This window comes from Nothobranchius furzeri, chromosome 12 (genome assembly GCF_043380555.1).
Source record: "Nothobranchius furzeri strain GRZ-AD chromosome 12, NfurGRZ-RIMD1, whole genome shotgun sequence".
Classification (NCBI taxonomy): Eukaryota; Metazoa; Chordata; class Actinopteri; order Cyprinodontiformes; family Nothobranchiidae; genus Nothobranchius; species Nothobranchius furzeri.
The window spans coordinates 73,172,759-73,186,326 of record NC_091752.1 but is presented as its reverse complement, the minus strand read 5'-3'; the positions used below and the strand labels follow the sequence as shown (position 1 = coordinate 73,186,326).

General features: G+C 42.1%; 1 protein-coding gene across 6 annotated transcripts in view; it reads right to left on the bottom strand.

The window, feature by feature from the left end:
* Positions 1 to 13,568, bottom strand: part of LOC129157228 (zinc finger protein 234-like) — a 159,285-nt gene that overhangs the window by 78,239 nt on the left and 67,478 nt on the right. Inside the window, exons 1-3 of one of the 6 annotated variants that reach the window (XR_011515837.1) lie at positions 4,775 to 10,943; positions 1,731 to 1,876; positions 103 to 1,670 (exon numbers count right to left, since the gene is read on the bottom strand). The exons of 2 other annotated variants lie outside the window; for them this stretch is intronic. The gene's annotated coding sequence lies outside the window, so the exon portion shown is untranslated. Of the gene's footprint in view, positions 1 to 102; positions 1,671 to 1,730; positions 1,877 to 4,774; positions 10,944 to 13,568 lie in introns of those variants that run through there. 3 more of the 6 variants (XR_011515838.1, XM_070543095.1, XM_070543094.1) reach the window with 3 other exon arrangements.

Genomic DNA, 13,568 nt, shown 5'->3' with positions numbered 1-13,568 from the left:
TTTAAACAGGGAAACCACCACTCGCGATTTAGCGATAGCATGATGCTAACTCCATTAGGCCGCTAGCGTGCTTTCCCTCACAAAGAAACGGTGTCCACTCACCAAGTGAACTGCTCCACTCACTAAAGACGGTAAATGTTCCAGATCCAACTACGTTACTGACTGTACTACCGACTACTGACTACCAAAACTCACCAAGTCTACCGAATTATCTCAGAACAGCACAGCTTCTAGGTCGTGTCTCGACAACTACAGTTGGCTACAGCTTAGCTTAGTTGTAGCACGGGGCGGGGAGTGGGCACAACAATACCATATATGGAAACGGTGCCATTGCTTTCTGGAACTGAAGGGGGCGCTAATGTCGAGCTACCGTTTTGGAAAAAATCTTGATTCAAACTGTTCATGAAACAATATATAATTCTAGGTAAACTATCGTAATTTCTATATTTCTGATTCATAAATATTTACTGTTTATTACAATATTTTTTGAACGTCGTTGTACTAAACATGACACAGTCAACAATCATTTAAACTATAATTTTCAATAATCTTCATCAAAGAATGACTGATTCTTCACACTTTTCACATCACTTTAATTTTTTTAAATTAGTGTGGTATTTTTTAAATGCCATTGTCATTCGAAATCTCATGAGGATGATTTTTACAAATGGCCTAGTTTTATACTATTTGTAGGAAACTGTAACCATTTGAGTTTGATGAGACTATTCATAGTATTTAAAACTGATATTTAAACCTAATTCCTCCAAAGATGTAAGATCAGCTCTCCTAAGTGTCACCTGTGTCTCCAAATGAAATGAGTTGTCCTGATTTCATTTTTTTGTTATGTTATCATGTAACCTAATGAAAAAATTGGGTAAATGTGTGGAGAAAACTTTCCATTTTAGCAAAAAGAATAACTTCCAAAAGGATGGCTCTGTTGAACAGCTGCTGAGAACGACTTTTATGGATTTTAGTTTCATATCAATATAATTTCTAAAAACATGTGAAACTCCAAAAATTAGAATGTTGCACATTCATTTATTTTAGTAAAAGCAAAACCAATTGTAAAGTACTTATGTCTGACAATTTTCTATTTAAAAGCAGTGTTGGATGTTTTTAATGTAATATTCTAATTGTCTGAATTTTTGAATGCAGGGTTTTCATCATCTGTAAGCCATAATTATTACAATTATAACAAATAAAGGCTGAAATATCTGGCTTTATATGGAATGAGTCCTATTACTGAAATAAATCAACTTTTTCACTATATTCTCATGTTTTGAGTTTTACCTGTAATTAGATTTTTTTATTAAGTTCATTTGAATCATTTTTATATAAACTGCAACCAATTTTTCAAGAAACTTTATTCTCAAACAGAGGAACAACAGGATATTGTTTCAAAAAAATCTAAACAGCAGCAGTTCTTTTCAACATTACAAAAAAACACATGTGAGTGCACTTGCTGCAGAAATGTTTCACTGGACTATTTGGCAATGTTTGAACATTTGAACATGCTCAATGCTGACAGCCAGGGCAGTGTCCAGGTATCCCACCAGAGTAATAGCGAGGGTACTTTCCTCTTCGTCCTTTTCCCGTGAAGCCCACACAGTCTTTGTATAGACCGTGCTCAGACTTGAAGGTTGCAGAAAACCTGCTCCAGTGAATCTCACCTATTAACAAAATGATAATTAAATTAAGCCAATTCATTAACATCATTGGTCATTTATTACCATCCAGCCAGGCAAAGTGGGCCTTCTTCCTAAAAACAGGATCTGAAACAATGGTGATGAAGTGTTTGCAGGTCAGTGCCAATGACAGGTAAGCTGCATCTCCTTCTGTTAGGATCACCTCCAGGAGCACAGCTTCAAGCACAAGTCTATGAAAACAACACACATGTGCACCGTGAGACTGTCATAAAATTACAAGACAACATGAATGTTTATTTATTGATTTTTGTCATTTAAAAGGAAAAGAAAGAACACAGTAATACAGAATCTCAATTATAGTAACCAAACAGGTGTAGGCTGAAGCCTAGCTTTTTATGCCTACCCTATTTACTCAATCACATTACTTCTCAAAAAAAAAAAAGAAATGACAATAATAAGATAAAAGTAATGTAATAATAAAAATGAGAGTGAGATAAAAATAATAATTATCAATCGATCAATCAAATATACTTTACAGGGGCGGTTCTAGACCAAATTTTCCAGGGGGGCCACAGTGGGGCCAGTATTTTTTCATGGGGGCGCAAGAAAAAAAAATTCATAATAAAAGACAATGAACAAGTAAACTATTACGGCGAATGCAGTAATGGTTTACTTGTGAAAGTAAAACCGGCATGTTTTATGGTACTCAGATAACAATTCTGAATGCTTCACCGCAACATGAGACTTGAGTAAAAAGACAATTCTAGTCAATTATTACAGTTTGTGACTTTATTTGAAGATTATATGAAATGTACATATGAAAAATAAACATTCAAATAAAATATCTGCACAATACAATTTGCTTTTTGTAGTCAACACACACACACACACACACACACACACACACACACACACACACGCGCACACACACACACGCACACACACGCGCACACACACACACACACACACACACACACACTTCTTTTGTGTAAGTTTGTGCTGATTTAGTTTTACAGCATAAATCATCATCAAGATGTGACACAGTAATTGGTCACACAGTAATCTGTCCCATTACAATAACAGTATTCTACGTTTGTGCTGTCTTGCAAAACGGTCTACAAATGCTTCAAGGTTCAGAGCCTTGGCCCATCTGGATTCAATGCTTAGCACCCCTAGATTGCTAAGGCGCTCATCTATAGTGGTAGACCGGAGGTAGGTTTTTACTCATTTTAATGTTGAAAAACTCCGCTCACAAGAGGCAGAACTTACTGGGAGTGCAACTGCGATTTTGCACAGTCTAAAGAACTCGTAAAATACCTCTTTGTATGGCTCTGTGAAACGGATCAACTCCACTGTATCAGAAAGCTTTTCAACCACACCAGTCTTTATTTTTCTATCCAAAAGTCTCTTGAACTGATGCAGTTCATGCCCCAGATCCTCAATATTAGCATCAAAAAGATGACCAAACTCAAACAAAGTGGTGTCTTTCAAAAAAGCATCACTTTTAGGGTTAAGAGATCGAATACTGCTCAGCTCACAACTGGTGTTTGAAAAACGTCTGCTCAGTTCACTTAGCATGCAGTCAATGACAGGATAAAAAAGAAGACGGATAAGTTTCTTTGTCAGAGGCCAGCTCCCTCTGACCAACTGAGCTTAGTATGTGGTACTCACGAAGTCTGGAGCTTGTCTTTATCTGTCGTTTTGCTTCCGACTGTGTGGCAGCATCACACTGTTCACAAATGTTCAGTACTTCCCCCCACAACTTGTCAAAAAAGGACTCCTGCCTGAAATCTGTTAAAGTCTGCACCAATCCTTCAACTAAATCGGCTGCTTTTGAGAGGTCAACAGTTGAGGATTGCAGCATATCTGAAAGAAGCTTTGTTTCTCCGAACAATGTACGGATCGTAACAAGATGCACAACAAATTCTAGGTCAATCTGTGCCAGAAGACCTCGAGCCTCAGAAGATTTTCCTCCCCTGCGCTCTTGTGCAGTCTCTTGCAGGACACGTTTTAGGGCAGGTAATCTGTCCATTATGTTGCGTAGAGCAATGAATCGGCAAGCCCATCTTGTGTCACTTAATTTTTGTAGCTCTCTTGTGCTGCCATACATCTCATTTTGCACAGCTAGCCATTTGGGGTGTACCTATGAGCCAGAAGTAAAAACATAGAGACTCTGTAACAGAGCAAAACATTCCTCTGCTTCTGGGACTGCTTTGATAGAATCAACTAATACTAAACTGAGACAGTGGGCACTGCAATGGATGTAAAATGCAAATGGAGCTGTCTCTTTAATTTTAGCCTGGACCCCAGAATGCTTACCACTCATTACAGCAGCACCGTCATATGCTTGGCCTATAAGGTTGTTTTTGTAGTCTAACCCATGGCGTCCTAATAGGTTGACTATTACTATCTTTTCAGTAAGGCCCACTGCATCTAGTCTTTCTGCAGATTCAAAATGGAGAAAACTTTCCTTGATAGCTCCATCATAATAGTACCTGAGTATGAATGATATCTGCTCCTGTTTTGAAACATCTTTAGTCTCATCTGCCATGATGCTGAAATACTGACTGCGTTTCACTTCTTCAATGATTTCAGAGCGTACCATTTCTGCCAAACAACCAAGAACCTCATTTTGAACGATCTTGCTTGTGTATTTTGCGTTGTGAATGGATGTGAGTCTACGTTTAACAGCTGGATCATGATTTGCAACCATTTCAAGAATTTCCCTGAAGTTGCCTTTGTTATTTGATTCCTCAGACTCATTGTGTCCTCTCTGGGCTATGTTTTGCCGGGCTGTAAGCAAAATCACTTCACCAATTGTTCTGATATACTCACGATTTTCTTTAACCTTTTTACTGTGGTCCTTGTCGAGTACATTAGCCAATGTTGTATTAGCTTTCACAGCCCTCTGGTAGTCCCTCCACGCTATCATTGAACCCTTATGCCTTTCAGACTTTGCACGTACTGAAACCCCCCCTCCTCTCTCAGTTGCTTTTTTCCAGTTCCCAAATCCACACTGAGAGTCAAACACACTTCCTGCGCTACTTGGTGAGCTAAAATGTCTGCATGCATGACAATAAGTAGAGTCCATAGTAACAGAATATTCAACCCAAGGATGACTTTCATACCAGCTTGGCTAAATGCGTCTTCTGTCTCCTATTAATGTCCCTGGAAATGTCCTCAAACTAGGCTGAGTAGGTGGGTCCTCCTTGCACTTGCTGATATCTGAAAGAAAATAAATGTTAGCATGAGGATAAAAGTCATAATTAGTTAATTCAGAGTCTTATTTTATCTATTTATTAAATATAAACAACAGAAATTTTGGTCCAGAGTCAGCATGCCTCAAATGCATTTTACACACAACATGAGCTGCAATCACAGATTCAACACCCACAAACCTGACGGTAGTGTACACGGTGCACATGACAGCAGATGTCCCTCTTTTTGCTCCTCACTCTCTCCCTCACAGCCTACATCTTCCTCCTCCTCACTCTCAGGGTGGACAGCCTCTGACCTCTCTGGTTCCTCTCCAACCAACTCCTCCTTCTCTTTCATCCTGCTTCTCAGCTCCCTCGTGACTTTCATCCTCTCTCTGTCTACGCTGTTCTTTATAAACAGCGGTAAAAAAGGACAAAATGTCCATTTTTCTTTTCATTGCCGCTGATGCTTCCAGTCAGTGCTGCGAGAGAGTCATAGATAAATGAATACTGTGATCTAATCTCAACGTGTCTAAGGCTTAAAATGCAGCAACTTCGTTTTTATTTTACAGTTAATGTTACAAAGGAACAACAAGTCAGTATTAACTGTGGATAGACTCAGTTAGGAACTTAAAAGTAAATGACAGAAACGCGCGACTACGATCAAAACATTGATGTCAGGAAAATAAACTGTATTGCTTACCTTCGTCTCTTAGCGTCTTTTCCGTTTGGCGTCCTCAAGAACTTCTTCGGGTCCCATTTAAATTATTTTTAATCTTTTATTCAAAAATCCACCGGGTAAACAGGCTGTGTCCGAATCCAGGGGTAGGATGCTTGTGAGTACGGGTCCTCGCCGGTCTAGCAAGGCCTGGTCCTTGCAAGACCGCTAAAACCGGAAGTCAGCGGCTCTGAATTCGGACAGTACTAGCCTCGTTTTTATTCCCGCCCCCAGGTCAAGTTGCCTAGCTACCGTGACGGCGGCAAACAGGCTAACAAGCTAGTAGCGACGTTGAAAATGGATCCACAGCAATATTTCATTTTATTTGTGGTTTTTGAGGAGCTGCGACGGCTCAATAAACGTCACCGGCCTTTGTATTTAAAGTTTAAAAATCATTTAGTCCTGTTATCTGCTAGCGTTACAAGTATCATACTCATGATCTCCTTTTTTGCATATATCTGAATGTTAGTGATGTGACAGCCGTCGATTGAGCCAGCCCAGCAAACCCTTTTGATGGACGATGCAGTGGACAGTGAGATGACGCATCCAGAAGCACCCTCTGCAGACCACTCTGTCTGATGTTCCACTTGCCAACCAGAAACGTTCAGCCACGGATCTCGGTTCCTGCTCTCCATCCACCTCGATCCATGTTCAGTAGATTTAGCAACACCACCAAAGACTCCCTGCTTTCCAAGTTTACTGTATATATTTTACTTTTATCTTTACTTTTATTCCTTACAGTGTTCCCTTACCATTTATTTACTATGTTGTTACTTGTTAAAACTGAATAATAAAACTGTTAATGATCAAAAAAGAGTTATCAATTAATAGAAATTTTATTACATTTAAACAAATAACAAAAACATTCAAACACATATATAGAACCTGAACCAGAAGAAACTAAAAGAAAAAAAAACCCATTTCTCTGCCATCCTTTCCATCAATGCTAAAAATCTGTCCATCCTTCTTTCTCTCCTCTCCTCCGCTTCCCTCTGTTGTCTCATGTCCTCCCTGATCAGGTCAAGGAGTTCATCAGCCCTTCTCCTTTTTCTCCCTGATGAGGAGTCCGGCTTCCTTCCACCACTCTCCCTGTCCTCTGTCTCACCCACTGCTGCACTTGGCCCTGGAGTGTCCTCGGGAATGGAAGCAATAAGGACAGGAGGCATAGTGGAAGGCCTCTGTCCCAACACCTCGTCCATGGGGACAAACCAGGGCCAAGTTTCAGCAGTGGGCTTTCCGCTGACTCCCTCTCCTGACCCTGGATACTTGCAGTCCTACAGACAAAGGGAATTAGAATTACAAGGCTTTATTGTCATTTAACAACAGAGAACACCTTGGGCATAATGAAACTACAGATGCTCCTTAAAGGTACTGGTTCTGGATGAGAATAGAGAGGAATAGAAGAACAAAGTCAGATTATAAATCATAGTTGATAAAACATGCAATAAACAATATTTTAATTTATCCACATGGGAGATGAAAATTGTGTTCTGTGTTTTTTTCCGCCTAAAATGAAATTAAAAACATTAAATCTGTAATGTGGTTTCTTAAAAATTAACTTAAATAAACATTAAACTTAGTTTTCGTTATTTTTGGCGTTTGTTACATGATTACATAAGATGCAAGCTCTTTTATGGTGAGTTTGTTCCTATTAGACTTTCAAGCAAGTTTACGGTGGGGTGTTAACCTTAAAACAAATGATGAGAAGCTTTATTCGCTAAATAAACACACACACAAGGGAATTATGACGGGACCACCATACAAGCTCGTTCTCGCTGATTTCTGCTTAAAATGTACTTATACAAACGAAAAATGTCTATAAACAGAACCGCTTTCAGCGTAGTTTTCTACCGCTATTTTCTTTTAAAAGCCTGCTGGGATCAAGCTAGTTTACGGTGGGTTTTTTCCTATTAAACATTCAAGCTGGTTTTCGGTGGGGCATGTTTTAGCCTTAAATTACATGAAAAAAAAACAATTTGCGGTATTAGATCGTATATAAAACACAAACCAAAAGTGCCCAAACACGTATTTTATTTTTTTGACCGCTATTTTTTTTTAACTAACTTACATTTTAAGCTGTACTGCTGTCCCGCTCCGTCCGCTGTTGTTGCGAATGTCGAGTCCAGCGGCCGGCGTGCAAAGCATGCTGGGATACCCTTGCTCCTGTGAGGATCCATCAGACCCATCCTCGAAATGTGGGTGGAGCGAGGACGCGTTTGAGGACGCGAGAATGAGGATTCTTGGAATTCGGACAGTACTCGTCGCTGCGCTTTGACGTCATCGACCTCAAAATGCGCACTCACAAGCATCCTACCCGTGGATTCGGACACAGCCTGTGTGAAATGCAAAAAGGATGATGCGAAAAGCAGAAAATGAAAGAACCCTAACTGGTTTCAGAGAATCCTCACTGGAAATACACGCTGTCAGGATAGGGGCAAAATTGGTCATGGCCCGTAAGATAAATCAACTTGATAATCATAACAATCACTTTTAAATCAACTTCAAAGATACTATAAAAAACAGAAATGTAAATCAGTACTAAAATGTAAATCAGTAGTTAGTAAACCCTTCATGTGAATGTACCCATAAGGAATTGTGATTAGTAAAGAGAAAAAAACAAAATTTTGGACAACAGTACTATGTGGCCTACTGTTACCTGGCCGTTTACCTGACTCCAGGAGCCCACAGCACGTCCATCTCAACACACCCTAAGTCTGCACGTGACGTATAACATGAAAGACAACCATGCGCACTCACAAACAAACAAATTTGTGTAACCTGAGATAGAAATCTGTGGAACCAACGGGACGTATTTTTTACCCCCCCTTTTGAAGACGGTAGATTGTTGTTGTCATCGGCCAAATCTGCGGAACCCTTGTGCAGTTTGATATGGTCCCTGTGTACCCATTTGTAGACGGGTGCCCTGTTTTTGCTGGTGATCTTGATCTGATACACGACTGGAGAGATCTTATCTGTTATCAGGTATGGACCCGACCATTTGGGCAAAAGTTGTCGTAGTGTGTTTCGCTCGACCTCGTTGGTGAGAGCATCAGCTTGGTCTATGACATTCTCAATCTGGGACAGAACTTCAGGTGGCTTTCCGGGCGGCTTTGAGCGTGGCAGTGAGCCCGTAGTCGCGGCCCCACCCGAAAGGCTTGCCACAGAGTAGTGGAAGTCCTTGTCAGGCGGCGGTTTGTACGGATTAGGCTTTTTCACACACGCAAACAGTTCCCCGGACTTGTAGCTGATTTTAGCGTCCAGGCGCCGGAGACAGTCCAGCCCAATGAGCATGGGAAAGGGCATGTTCTCATCGATGTACACGGGGTGTTTGAAGGACATGGCCCCTATCGAGATGTTCACCTCAGTCTTCGAAGACGCGGTTCCTGGATCGCCACCAAAATCAGTGAAAATCATCGGGCCGGTAATGAGTGGGGGGGGGGTGAGAGGCCCTCCCCCCTTTTGTCGCACATGCTGTTGTAAAAATCCCCGCTCATGAGCGTAATGTCCGCACCTGTGTCCAGTAACGCGACACAGCGATGTACCTGATTTATAGTGACCTCAACTGAGGGCCTATAAGACCCCGTCCTCACGACCAGAGGTGCTAGCAAAACTTTGTCAGTCACGGCGATAGCGGTACCGGGGTCGTCGTCCATGGGTGGATCGCCTAACATCGCCACGGATGGAACGACCGGAGAGGTGTTGTTGCTTTCCTGCGAGTAAGAACCTGTGAAAACATCAGCCTGCAGCATCTTCGTCTCAGCTGGCGGCGTCTCGGCCAAATATGGGGTTGCTGCCCTCGTCGCCTGAAACTCACGCACAGACTGTTTGACGCCCTCGACGTCCTGCTGAAGAGCGCTGAACATGTTCATCATGTTCTTCATCTCTGTCATCATCGGTAGGAAAGCACTTTGCATCATCGGTAGGAGAGCGTGTTGCATCGCCGCCTGAAGTTGGGATGGTAATTGCATTGTTTCCTCTCAGCCCATCTTCCAAATCAGTAATGTGTTCTTTAATTTACTAATTTCACCAGAAACAACCTTACCTGTAGACTTAATAAAGAATTAGTTACAGGGAAGCTTGGCTTTTGAATGAATATTTTGGGCAAAATCGTTTAGTAATGCCAAAAATAACATTCTCTTTTGACCTACCCAAGATGGCGGGTCGAGCAACGTGTCGGGTTACCCAAGATGGCGGATCGCCGCGCATGCGCCGTCCGTCACTCGGCGTTTCTCCCGGTAGCAATTCGCGATGTTACACACCGGAGCGGAGACAAGAATCTCCGCTAACTGAACCGACTGTACTTTGTACCGGAAGGTTCAGCGGAATTTAGGACGCAGATTCGCTGCGTCGGAACGGCTTAAGCCTGGTTTATGCTTCTCCGTCAGCTCCGCAAGGGACAGACACGCACGGATTGACGGAAGCGTTTTGCTCTCATACTTCTCCGTCTCCTGGAGAGTGTTGCAAAGCAATTCCCCGGCAGGACAACAGAGGACGTAGCGCTGTTCTGTGGTATCCTGTCATGTATCGGTCCAAGATCGTGTGTTTATATTGTGTTTTTTGTGTATATAAGAGACTTTTAACACGGACATATTTGTCTCTCATTCTCCCACCGCTTCATGCGCTCCCCACCTCTAAACCCACGTTTCCTGTCATTTCCGTCCACAAATAAAACGCTTTCTGTGCATCTTTTCACTCCTCCAGTCACGGTAGGATGAAACGTTCATATTTTTAGAGTTTTTTCGCGAGGTATTCTTCAAGCTTCTCAGTGTCTGCCGCTAGTTATCCTCGGCTCTCTTTGCAATGGCGGCGCTGTAAACAACAGCGGCGTCTTGACCAATCACAAGCTTGCGTAATCCGTCTCGTTCGACGGATGTTTAAAAAAGTGGGCTCGACTCCGTACGTACTTGCGTGCCTGCCGGATCCCTACGCAAGGACGGATAATTGCGTTGCGTGTCTCCGCACTGACGCAGACGGAGAAGCATAAATCAGGCTTTAGACAGCTTATCGGGACGCGTACCCGAGGCTAAACCGAGGTTGCTAGTTAGCTCTCCGGCTAATGCTAGCTATTGTCTGGAGCTACCAGCACAAAAAATGCCCGATCAACCAAACGTCTCCAGCGACGAGGTAATTTGGGACTTTAGCGACTGCACTCTGGTGTGCAGATGCGGTCCGCGGTCTCTAACCACGCTATTAGCGAGTTATGCTAACTATTATGCTAGCGCGGTTACCGGAAAAGAAATAGGCACTGATCAGTCGCCTCACCGAGCGGAATTAATTCCGACGGGGAGTAAAATCTCGGATTTTACTAAAAATGTCCACACAGTGTCACAAACACAGCTACAAACAATAAAACAGACAGTTTTCAACGTACCAAGACAGGAAAAATATACCTTCACATGTAGGCCTCAAAATGGCCGCACGCCACGTCACGTCAGCTTTAAGGTGTTTTGAGGAAACAGCGCCTCCTTTGGAGGGTGATGAATGTGCACCCCCCTCCAAGATAAAAGCACTGCCCTAAGCTGAAGGAGGAAAAGATCGCCTTTTCCTTTCTCCTCTGAACTCACACTGAACAAAAATCCCAAATATGTCTCAAAATCGGCACAAAGTGTAATAAACTGTGCAGATATCAGGCTAGGCTCGCCATAATGTTGTGATTTGAAGTTGTATATTTATATACTGTAATTAGATAATTTAATTATCTGATTTTGTATATTTATACAATCTAAGTAGTCAATCAGAAGTGGTTGTTTTTATCATCAGGGAGTTTACTTAAACACTGTGTATTGACTGAGAGACAAGAAAAGAGAGAGAGAGTTGGGATCGTTTAAGAATCTTTAATTTCTATAATTATAAATTCTTACAATCTACCAGGACTATCTCAATGATGAATGCATATGGATTTAGATGTTTCGTGTTGGTGTGTGTGTGTGTGTTTGGTTCAGAATCTCTAGGCTGTCGTAGCGAATCTGGTTGTTATGACTAGGCTCCCACGAGGCTTCAGAAGCTGATGACATGATCGCCATTTTGCCACGTACCGTAGATGGAGTCTCCCTTGTAGATCAGGAATTGCCAGGTCCTAAGACCGCGGTTGTACTGGAGCTGGTTGAAACAGCGGTCACAGCACACAACGCCCGTCTGAGGATAACTTCAGTAGTAGTGGGCAGGGGTCAGCAAGTTCACTCTTATTTTGAAGGACGGTTGTCTCGTTGGTACAAACGACGGAAGTCTCCAGCTTGACAGATCTCAGCTTAAAACAGGAAATACAGATGGCCAGCCTGTATTCCTCTTTGTGGTGATGGATTGAGAGCTGGTTGAAAACAATGTTGAGAGTATGATGTAACTCCTTGGAGCTCGGATCGAACAGAGCTGATGTCAACGTGGAACTTAACGTGGAACTGACTTAAAATGGCGTTGCCTTCTTTTTATATCTCCCAGTTGTTTATGAATCTTAGTAAACCGGATTGGACTACTTTCATAAACAAACCAGATTCTGCCCTACCACAGACGACAGTTCTGATTGGTTGAAAACAATGTGTCATGCGTTTCCATGGTAATGCATATCAGTCTGTCTGGTGCAGCCCTGTTTATTCATTTAAACACATAACTCATGACATCTTTATTTCACAGATCATTCACCTGATTATTAATGATCAACAAATGCTTTGATTAGCTTATCACAAATAAAGTACTTTGATTAATCAATGAAAAGCGTTCTTCTTCTGTTCTTTTGTCTCTTCTCCTGGAATGTAAACATACTGAACCAAGCGTCCGACCTTGGCGATGTTACTGTGTGAAGGGGCAGCTGTTAGGGCAGACCATTATAAACTTCCTAACGCTACATATGTATATGTATATATATATATATATATATATATATATATATATATATATATATATATTAGTGGTGGGCATAGATTAATTTTTTAAATCTAGATTAATCTCACTGTAATCTTGGAATTAATCTAGATTGATCTAGATTAAAATGGCTCATTCAAATTCTGCCAAAGGCATATGTGTGTGCTACCTAGATAATGAATAAAAGCAAGTCTTTGAGAATGGAGGCGTATCCCAGAAGCCATTTATCTATAGAATGTAATAATTTTAATACGTCCTTCCGGGGAGATGAGGCCTCAGGCGAGTCCTGAGGACGGCTCCTCTTGATCCCATGTGTTTAAGCCTCAGCTGCTGATTTCTTCGGACCCATAATGAATAACTCAAAAACTTCGTCAATATAATTTGGTAAACTTTCTGAATTTTCTTCACTTACCTCCAGATTGAGTGAGTTGTACTTACCAGATTACTTTTTGCGTTGTCAGTAAATAAATTAGGCAAAAATGTGTCTTAATTGTTTGTGGATGTTTGTAAACGAGCTTCCATCAGCTTCAAACGCTGCCGTGTATCCGGTGATCGGCCGTCAGCGCATGCTCAGTCCCGGCATTCCTAAAACGGCTTCTGGGATTTGAAGGGCGACTTCATCTGCTCGAGGTTCTTCACCAGGAGTTTCAGAACCTCCGAACATCTCTGGAGTTCGGTCAGGAACAGGCTGAGCGGCTCGCTGCTGACAACGCGTCTCTGCGGGAGTCCGTTTCTTCCCTGGAAGAGGGAATGACGCGGATCACCCAGGACAACAAAACTCTGAAGGAGACAGTTTTGGACCTTCAGGCCCGCAGCATGAGGGATAATCTGGTGTTCGCAGGCCTGCCGGAGCAGACGGGAGGGGCGGAGAACTGCGAGCATACAATCAAGAACTTTCTCCAGACCCAAATGAAGATACCCGAAGAAACGGTTAAAAATATCACATTTCACCGGGTACATTGCCTTGGAGCTAAAAGAAGAGACAGCAGAAAACCTCGTCCCATCGTGGCTAAATTTGAACATTTTAAGCAGAAGGATCTTGTTAAAAGTCACGGAAGGGAGCTCAAAGGGAAAGATTTCAGCGTTAACGATCAGTTCCCGAAGGAAATTCTGGATCGGCGCAGAGTCCTCTTTCCGCTGCGCAAAAAGTTT